Source organism: Pinus tabuliformis, chromosome 9, assembly GCF_031772625.1.
Source record: "Pinus tabuliformis cultivar Carrire ecotype Pingquan chromosome 9, CPIR1, whole genome shotgun sequence".
Lineage (NCBI taxonomy): Eukaryota > Viridiplantae > Streptophyta > Pinopsida > Pinales > Pinaceae > Pinus > Pinus tabuliformis.
In genome coordinates, this window is record NC_142307.1 from 2015246623 (window position 1) to 2015258150 (window position 11528).

Below are 11528 nucleotides of genomic sequence, written 5' to 3' on the forward strand. Positions count from 1 at the left end.
AGCACAACACAGCCTAGTGTGGATTGCTTTTGCAAATGACATAAACCTCCCTGGAAGATCAATGAGGTATTATTTTGATTTTGGTATCTATTTGGTTTATCTGACATGGCCTACTCGTAGGAAAAAGACAATCAAAGATGACGAGAAAAATGGTAGACTATAGTGCTTGTGACTCTCCCTACAGATCAATTGAGTAGCAAGGAGATGAGTATTCTCCTAGTATAGAATATACATTGAGGAGTTTGAGGGCAGAGATCAGAAGTTGCAAAGAGGACAATGATATGTTGGTTGAGACTTAGGAAAGACTTGCAAGGGCTTAGGAAAAGCAAGTAGAATTCAATGGAACAATTCTTCCGAGCTTGTCAGAATTGCAAAGATAGGGATAATTGAGGATCAATAAGAGAAGAAAAAGAAAATTGAAGGAGCCTATGGTAGCAGGACTCAGTCTGGATACAAGTTGGATAAAGGGGATACAATCTGAGGCAATAGGTCACTAGATACACCTAAAAAGAGGATAGGTATGTATGGGAAACATTCTATTTCCTCATCTAGGATATATTATCATCATCATCCTAATAGGAGCAGTGAGTACTTTCCAAAGGATTTCAAGAAATTCAATCCTCCTACATTCGATGGAGAGATGAAGAAGTCAAAAGATGCTAGGACATGGTTGATTGTGATGAAGAAATTCTTTAGATTTCATAGCTATTCAAGGAACATGGAATCCAAACTATCCACCTTAAATCTCAAATGGAAAGCATATATTTGATGGGAAGATGTGAAGATCATTAAGGGAATTCAGGAAGAAGAGTTGATTTGGGACGATTTTGAAAGACTCTTTAAGAATAAGTACCTATCAGAGAAGTACTATGATGATAGAGCTAAGGAGTTCTATGAGATGAAAATAGGTTCTATGGTAGATGATGAGTACACTAGCATGTTCCTAGAGTTGTTGAGGTATGTTCCTTATCTCAAGGATGAGAAGGCTAAGATTCATAGATTCATCAGTGGGTTTCCAGTAGCATATAAATATCGGATTGAGGTTGATGAGCCTAAATCGTTGGAAGAGGCCATCCAGAATTTGAAACATTTCTATGAGCAGATAAAGTGAAAATTGGAGCCTAAGCATGATTTGAAATGAAATGAGAAAGTTAAAGGGAAGTGGTCACTGAAGCAGGGAAGACCTCAGGATGCAGATGAGAAAGAAAATGTTGCTCCTTACAAGAAGTTCAATGTAGTTGAAAAGGGACATGGGTCACATTTTTTAGAGCAGCAAACTAGAGGTGATGGTAGGGGACCATTGCAATGTTGGATATGTGGCAATTATCATCACAAGAAGGATTGTCCATTGTACTAGGGTGGAAAGCCTCATATTTATAGTGCTCAGGGGGCACTTAAAGTTGGGGATGTTGGTCATAGCATTCCTCATATTTATGCAGTTGTGGACAACAAGCAGGAAGATCACCAAGCATCCATTATTGAGATGGAAGGTAAGCTCTATGGTCAAGTTGTTTCTATTTTGATTGACATTGTATCTTAATTATAGCTATATTAAACTTGACCTGATCGATAAGTGTGGTTTGAGAAAAATAAGTGCATGCAGAGTCTTTGTTGGTGCAGTTGGCTAGAGGTACTAATAAGAGAGTTCACCATTGGGTAAGAGATTTTTCTTTTGAGCTGAATGATGTGCCTACAACAACACATCTAAATGTACTGCCACTGGAATCATATAGTATGCTTTTGGATATGGATTGGTTGTACCTTCATAGGACCAAAGTAGATTGTTATGACAAGGTTATTGAGTACCGGGATGATAATGGGGAATATATAATTTTGCAAGGAAAGAAGAAGCCTACATCAATGAGGATGGTCACAACCATATAAGCTAAGTGCAGTTGCAAGAAAGGGTGTGTGATGTTTGTAGTCCATATTTCCAATGACTAGGGTAAAGATGTTGAGGATGCAGAAATATTCAAGAGGTATCCTCTATTACAATAGTTTCAGGATGTGTTTCCAGTGGAGAATCCAGAGTTGCCTCCCCATAAGGAAGTGGAATTTTCGATTGAGTTGGTACTAGGAGAAACACCAGCATTAAAGGCACCTTAAAGGATGAGCACACCAGAGTTAGTAGAGTTGAAGTTGCAGATGAAGGAAATGCTTGATAAGGGATAAATTAGGACAAGTGTATTTCCTTAGGGTGTATCAGTGTTGTTTGCGAAGAACAAAGATGGTACTCTCAGGTTGTGCATTGATTAAAGGTAGCTAAACAAGGTAGCCATTGATCAGTTGAAGGTAGTAGTAATGTTCTCAAAGATTGATTTGAGATCAGGATATCATTATGTACGCATCAAAGAAGAGGAAATCTACAAGATTGTTTTCAAGACCAAGTATGGACATTATGAATTTTTTTGGTTCCTTTTGGTTTGACTAATGACCCAACTACTTTTATGTGCTTGATTAATAGTGTGTTATGTCTTTATCTAGACAAGTTTTTTATTGTATTAATTGATGATATATTGATATATTCTAAAAATGAAGAAGAGCACACTAAAATCTTAGCAGAATTATTGAGATTGCTAAGAGAACATCAGTTTTATGCTAATCTTAGCAAGTGTGTCTTCTTTTAGACAAAGGTACATTACTTAGGACATGGTTTTTCCAAGGAAAGAATAGCAGTGGATCCAGAAAATATAAGGGATATCATGGATTAGGAAGCTCCTAAGAATGTGGATGAAGTTGGATCATTCATGGGGTTAATACATTACTACAGGAGGTTCACCGTGAAATTCTCATTCATTTCATATCCTACTACATCATTGCAATGGAAAGGTAAGAAATTTGATTGGACAAAGGAGTGTGTGACTAGTTTTGAGCAATTGAAGCAGTTGTTGACAAATTCTCTAGTTCTAAAGATTGCAGATCTAGACAAAGAGTTTGTGGTGTGTATATATGTATGCAAGAGAGGACTTGGTGGGGTCTTGATGCATGAGGGACATGTGGTGTGTTATGATTCCAAGAATTTGAATGAGCATGAGCATAAATATGTGATGCATGATCTTGAGTTAGGATTTAGTATTCATGCCTTGAATATGTTGAGGCATTATCTTCTTGGCAAGAGGTTTGTATTGATGAGCAATCACAATTGGTTGAAATTTATGTTTGAGAAACTGAATCTTAATGTCAAGCAGGCTAGGTGGTTGGCCATGATCAATTAGTTTGACTTTGAGATCAGATACATTAAGCCTAAGGAGAATAGGGTTGCAAATGCTCTCAGTAAGAGAGTGCAGATGAACCATGTCGCGATGGTGAGCTCGTATGGGATAGATTTACAGGATCAAATATTACAGGCAGGACATCAGGATGATAGGTACACGGAGCTTAGGAATAGGGTACAACAAACTATAGGTGATCATGATGCAGACCATCAACTAACGAAAGATGGTTTGTTGATATTCAAGGACAAGATATATGTGTCAGATAATAGTGGGCTCAACAATTTTATCTTGAGGGAGTTTCATGTGAAGCCATATTCAGGTCACCCAGGATATCAAAAGGCATTGACAACAATAAATAAAATTTATACTATTGTCTGAATCTGAAGAAGGAAGTGGCAGAGTTTGTGGCTAGTTGTTTGGATTGTCAGCGGGTGAAAGCAGAGTGTAAGCATCCAAGTGGTCTAGTACAACCTATTTTGATTCTAGAATGGAAATGTGAGATAATTTCCATGGAATTCATTATATTTCTCCTTAGGACATCGAGATAACATGATTCTATCATGGTTGTGGTCGATAGATTGAGCGAGGTAGCTCACTTCATTCTAGTGAAGGCTACTTATTCAGCTAGTGAGGTGGCACAGGTCTTCATCAGGGAGATCATGAGATTGCATGGTGTTCCAAAGAATATTGTATCGGACAGGGATGACAAGTTCACTTCCAAGTTTTGGAAAGAGTTGTTTGCAGGTTTGGGGAAAGATTTTACCTTCAGTACAACTTATCATCCACAGACAGATGGATAGACAGAGAGGGTCAACAAGATTGTGGAGGATATGTTCGGGATGTATTTCATGCACCAATAGAGGAGATGGGAGGGGTACCTTCCATTTTTTTATTTTTCTTACAACAATGGTTATCAGGAGTCACTGAGGATGAGTCTGTTTCAGGCATTGTATAGGTGGAGTTGTAATACTCCCATCAACTGGAGTGATCCAGTGAACAAGGTACTTAGTGGACCATGTAGAAATTTTAAATAATAAACACTTATTCATAGAGATTATCCTGATTATACACTATTGCGGAATACATACATAATACATAACCTCCTCTACGTTGATCATCAATTTAGCAGCATCAAAAACAATGAAACATCAATAGCATGCACACATTAACATAGTATGTAACCCGAGGAAAGCTTACAACTGAAAACACCACACTATCTGTATATTAATGATTGATAACATGTAACATTACATAGTACAATACTCCTCACAAGTATCCAGCACTATCTCCACCTGTTACACACAAAACTAGCTCGGATCCGAACAAGTCACAGGTTCAAATCTCCTCTGCTGCTTTTCCTGCCTCTATTGCACAATACCAAGTGAAAATCACCCACACTGAAAATCACGTGAGCACAGGCTATTTTACTGGGCATATACTGCGCAATCCTCATGGGCATACTCAATCCATTGATTGTGCAAGATCTCATGCACAACTATAGTCACAACTCATAGCAATCTTAGCCTCTAACACCTGTCTACACTGAACTATACATGCACTGAGTTGACTGATGTATTCTTCAGTTGCATTATGAGTTAATAATTAGTGAATTAATTTAATCAATTAATTCACATCACTCATCACTATTCTATTTGCAGTTAGACTAATTCGAACTAGTTTAACAAAGTCAAACTGAACACAACTCCATCAACTCCACATCCAACTCCGCAAAACTCAACCACATGAGTTCTAACTGATGTCCTGCATGCAATAGCTCAACTGACCCACAAAGAAAAGCGTATTTCCTTCTGACAGCTGCATGTGCCACATCTGTAGCTCAAACTGAAGTGCTCCAAGAGGATAAGATAATGTTTATAGTCCAAATATTATTATGAGACAATAATATTTGACTTTTCTATTTTTAGCCTGGCAGTCTAAAAATAGACTTTGATCACTCCGCTATGAACCAAAAATAGAAGTCCATCTATTTTTCCCAACATGACCAATCATCCATAAACAGCATCCTGCAACTCATAGACCATGATCCATATGTCTAAAAATAGACATAGTCTAAAAATAGACTTTGCACCAAAAATACCATGCGGGCCCACTTAGTGAAGGCGACTTCTTTCCACTAAGTTCCATCATCTTGTTGCATTCTCAACACTCCCTCTCAACAAGATATGGATTATTAGCAACCCCTATCCTGCCTCGGTGGTATTCGAATTTTCTCCTGGTGAGCGCCTTCGTCAAGATATCAGCATCCTGATCCTCTGTTGGAATGTATGAAAGTAACATGATTCTCCACTGCACACAATCTCTGATATGATGGTACCTGATGTTGTCCGTTGAGCTCCCTGCCCATTCTACATCTTCCTGTCTGTACCAAGATCCATATCCCGATGTGCCTCTCTTGAGCTTACACAGATGCAACTCCACTAATTGTCGATAAACAATGGCATCCACTACCTCCGCTGAAGTAGTATCCTCCTTCCTCCAACCTCCAAGAAGGAATGCAGTCTTCACATCCATCTGATGGATGTGCCACCCCATCTACATCACTTTGTAGATCCATCTCGAACCCACCGCTGATTTCCCTTCTGGTCTTGGGACAATCTCCCATGCACTATTTCTGGCAATCGAATCATACTCTTCCACCATGGCGTCTACCCATGTGGGATCCTCCACAACTTCCTCGAAAGAGGATGGCGCAGTCACAACATATTTTCTCATAAGATCCATGTATCTAGTGTACCGATCAGGTGACTATATCTGTCTACGTTGGGCTGTAGGTGGTCCTACAACTTTCTCTGCATCTTGAGCTTGTCGTTCAGCTTCTGTCAAGCGCTTTCTCCCTCTGATGGTTGGCGCTACATGAGTGATCTCTTCCACTCCATGAACCTCATCCTGTGGCTGATCCACGTCCTAAAGCTCATCCTTAGGAACTAATAGCTCCTCATCTGCATGCAAGTGTAGCTCCTTCTCAAGCAAACACTTCATGGCTTTCTCCTCCTGAAATTTTATATCCCGTCGCACAACAGTCTTACCACTGTCTGGCAAATACACATGATAGTTGTGGGGCGTATTAGTGTACCCCACAAATATCCCAACCTCTATGGTCGGCTTCAACTTCTTCCTGGCATCCTTCGTCACATGCATGTAAACATTAGCACCAAAAATCCTCAAATGAGAAAGATCAGGCTTCTTACCAGAATAAGCCTTCTCAGGCGTACTCATGCCAAGTATCCTATGAGGACAACGGTTCTGCACATAAACTGTTGTATTGCATGCTTCCGCCGACAAGTGAAGGGGTAGGCCCTGATCATGCAACATCACCCGTGCAGCACCCACGATTGTTCTGTTCTTCCGCTCAGCAACCCCGTTCTGCTGTGGGTTACGGGGAGCTATGAGCTCTCTTCGAATCCCTTCTACACTGCAAAAGTCCTTGAACTTGCCAGAGATGTATTCACCACCAGTAATGCTCCTAAGAGCCTTCACCTTCTTCCCCGACTCCTTCTCGACCAGTGCTTTGAACTCATAGAACTTTGAGTATGTCTCGCTCTTCTTCTGCATGAAGAAGATCCAACACTTACGAGAGAAAGCATCAACAAAAATCACATAATACCTGTGCTTTTCTGTTGAAGCTACTGAGAAAGGTCCACACACGTCTGTGTGAATTCTCTCAAGGATCGTCGTGGCGCGACTATCCTTCTCGTGAAAAGGTGGCTTTCACAAACTTTCCCAAGGTACACCCCTTGCACTGATCTGACTACGCAAGAGTGCCTTTAGGAAGCCCTGTAGTGATCTGCTGTAGTATCTTCAAGGCTCCATGGTGAAGGTGACCCAATCTCCTGTGCCACAACTCGCCATCATCTTGGCTCACCAATCCTTCTGCCTTGCATGCCATTACTGCGCATCCATCTACATGCAACTGATAAAGGTTCCTCACTCGAACCCCTATCTTCCGAGTTTCTCTCGTTGTCTTGTTGCGCAGGAACGCCTTTCCCTCGCTGAAAACAACATCATATCCCTTGTCTTCTAACATCGCCACAGAGATAAGATTCTTCTTCAATCCTAGAACATGCATCACTTCCTTCAATACGAAGGGTTTACCAGACTCCCTCTCAAAGGAAATGGTACCAATAATGGTCGCACTATATCTACCATCATCGCCCATCTCGATGTGCACTCAAAGATCTTTCTCCTCCAGATCAGAAAACAAATCTCGATCTCTTGTCATGTGAAAATACGCACCACTGTCCAAGAACCACACCGATCCCATCACACTTGAAACCAAGCATGCGATCAATGAAAAATCAAGCTCAAACTGCGAGGCTAGAGCCTCTCCTGCTGAAGATCCAGCAGCTTTCTTGTTCTTCTTCTTCTGCGAACAATTAGTGGCATAGTGTCCATGCTGGTGACAGTGAAAACACTTCACCTTGGACATATCCTGCTTCTTGCCTTTTGCACCGGACTAAGAAGCTTTCTTGTTCTTCCCCTTCTTTGCTTTGGCAGCCAAATCGCAATTTTCTTCATTGATTCCCTTTAATGAAGATCTGTCCCTGGTGTTCCGTCTGATCTCCTCCTGCACAATATCTGACCAAAGTCTCTCCCATCCTGGCAATTTCTCCCGACCATTGATAGAGTCCTGATAGGAATGCTAACTCTTCAGAAGACCAAGGAGAGCCAAGCTCACCAAGTTCTCATCATCGACAATCACCCCCACACTTCCCAGCTCATCTCTGCACTGAGTGAACTTCGTGAGATACTTGGGCATACTGTCTCCCTTCTCACCTTTGATGTTTCTGAGTTTATCCTTGAGCACCAGCTTCCTCTGATCGCTCTTGCTTTGGAATAGATCTGTCAACACTTTCCACATCAAGTATGGAGAATCCTTTCCATGTAGGCTCGACACAATGTGATCCTTCACGCCCTCCAACAGAATCCTTCGACACTTTGTTGTCTTCTTTTGCCAAGCATCAACTTGAGTAGCATCAGTAGGCTTTGGGACATCAGCCTCTATGAAATCCTTCAGCCCATTATCATCCAACACTGCCTCCATCCTGTCCTTCCATGCAATATAGTTTGAGCTGCCCTCAAGAGCATACTCCAATCGCAATCTGTTGAAAGACATTTCCACGTTGATACCAAGAAAACACTGCTGCAAATTCAAATTCCACCAGCTCCAAACTCAGCCGCCTCTAATCTAAGATTCGTGAGAACAAAGTATTTCTCGTACAAAGATTGACTGTATGGGCTTTTACCAGATATTTCACCTTCGAAAGGAAGGATGAATCCAGAGGCTACCTGGCTTGATTACAGACTCTGCCTGAAGAAATAGAATGTAAACACTTTCTGAATAGTAGATATGATGATCAACAGCTCTGATACCATGTAGAAATTTTGAATAATAAACACTTATTCACAGATATTATGCCGATTATACACTATTGTGGAATACAAGCATAATGCATAACCTCCTCTACGTTGATCATCAATTTAGCAGCATCAAAAACAATGAAACATCAATAGCATGCACACATTAACACAGTATGTAACCCGGGGAAAGCTTACAGCTGAAAACCCCACACTATCTGTATATTAATGATTGAGAACATGTAACATTACATAGTAAAATACTCCTCACAAGTATCCAGCACTATCTCCACCTGTTACACACAAAACTAGCTCAGATACGAACAAGTCACAGGTTCAAATCTCCTCCGCTACTTTGCCTGCCTCTATTGCACAATACCAAGTGAAAATCACCCACACTGAAAATCACGTGAGCACGGGCTATTTTACTGGGCATATACTGCGCAATCCTCATGGGCATACTCAATCCATTGATTGTGCAAGATCTCATGCACAACTATAGTCACAACTGATAGCAATCTCAACCTCTAACACCTGTCTCCACTGAACTGTACATGCACTGAGTTAACTTATGTATTCTTCAATTGCATTATGAGTTAATAATTAGTGAATTAATTTAATCAATTAATTCACATCACTCTTCACTAGTCTATTTGCAGTTAGACTAATTACAACTAGTTTAACAAAGTCAAACTGAACACAACTCCATCAACTCCACATCCAACTCCACAGAACTCAACCACATGAGTTCTAACTGATGTCCTGCATGCAATAGCTCAACTGACCCACAAAGAAAAGCGTATTTCCTTCTGACAGCTGCATGTGCCACATCTGTAGCTCAAACTGAAGTGCTCCAAGAGGATAAGATAATGTTTATAGTCCAAATATGATTATGAGACAATAATATTTGACTTTTCTATTTTTAGCCTGGCAGTCTAAAAATAGACTTTGATCACTCCGCTGTGAACCAGAAATAAAAGTCCATCTATTTTTCCCAACATGACCAATCATCCATAAATAGCATCCTGCAACTCATAGACCATGATCCATATGTCTAAAAATAGACATAGTCTAAAAATAGACTTTGCGCCAAAAATACCCTGCGGACCCACCTAGTGAAGGCGACTTATTTCCACTAAGCTCCATCATCGTGTTGCATTCTCAACAGACTGGATATGTTGGAAAAACTGGAACAGGAGATGTAGGTTATATAAAAATAAATTAATTAATTAATTAAAAAAATAAATAAATAAATGGCATGCCTAACGGAATGCAACATGATCACACTGATGGGACACCTAATTATGAAATGCAAAGAGCTTTGATCTCTAGTGGAGGGCTACTAGACCGACTCTAACACCTCCTACGACAAATCGCTCCCTGTCGACATCAACTCATTATCTAGGAAGTTGATCTAGGGACTCTTTTCCGGTACCTTGGAGCTTGCATGCCTCAATGGCAAGTTCTTCGCACTCGACGATAGGCTTGCATCATTGGTCTTCGATCGGGTGATTTCACAAGTGTTCGACTCCAGATCATTCTTCACACTTTGTGGATTGTACTAGTAGTACCTTGAGAACCATTGACATTACTGGTGGTCTCTCTCGTGCTTGTTAACGGTTCACATCATTGGCCGGTAATCAAGTGATTTTATAGTATGCTCGACTTCAACACTTTTATTTTCATATTAGAAATTGTATGATGGACAGGTCGGGATTCAAGACCCTAGGCTCAGATCACACAAGTCCAGGTTGCGTGGATTATTTATACATGAATCTTTTGATTGGATGGCTATGACCATACCTGAGTTTTTTCTAGATGGCTACGACCATACCTGTGTTTTCATATGGTACTTTCGACTGGATGGCTTCGTCCATACCAAAGACCAGTTCTATTTGTCTTTTGGATGGCTACACCCATACCTCAACTACATGTACTTCTTTCACTACGTCGACTACATGTACTTCTTTCACTATCAGAGATATCAGTTGTAATTCCATTTGCAGGTTCTCCATGATGGTGTTCTGGTTCAGTTATGGTTTTGTAAAGCATTTCACCCCTCCCACTCTCTCGGCCTTCATGCTTTAGGGGGCATCTGTTACACAGTATTTTGTCACTGACCCCGCATCCCTTGATCCCGGGTAGAGTCGGTCCCTGAATGGCATCTACTCTATGTCATACATCAAAATATGTGTCCACATCTTCCATATCACTCAAGAAGATTAACCATGCTCATTAATCCTGAAGTTGACCCTTTTTACCTATGTTTCAAGATCATCACAAGACATCAGTATCCTACCTACGACAATGGCCCAGAGTGAACGAGAACCTCGCGACACCGTTGCAAGAGTATATATGTTCTCAGCAACGGTTAGATTTTAGGGATCGTTGTAGGTCATCAGTATCCTACCTACGACGATAGCTCATAATGAACTAATGCCTCGCGATGTCATCTCTGAGTCTTAGTGTTTGACCCGCGACAACCCAGATATGGCGAATTAGTTCAAACAAAATACTTCTGGGTGGTTCTGGAGTTGGTTTTTGGGTCAAAGAAGTTCGCCTCTCCCCATTTGAGATGGTAGTTCCACCTTTTGATTAACCTCCCATGAAGATAAGCTTCCTCTCCCCTCATTTATGGAGGCTCCTCCTCTTATAAAAGCATCCTCCATCACTATGATCAACTAGTTCTTAGTTAGCTAGTTCTTGGTTTGTTGGATTGATAGCTTAAAGTTTGGATTGCTGATAGCATAGAAATAGCTTGTGAGGTATGAGAATAGCTTTTCATGTTGTGGATTGATAGTGTGAAATGGTTTTGTAAGAAGGAAGCCTTGTTGTGATTGCCTTAGTTTCATACTTGAGCTACTGGGTGAGAGAGAGTAATTAGCCTTTTTGGGAGACCTTTGAAAGTGAATGCTTATGGAGACACATTGAGCAGAC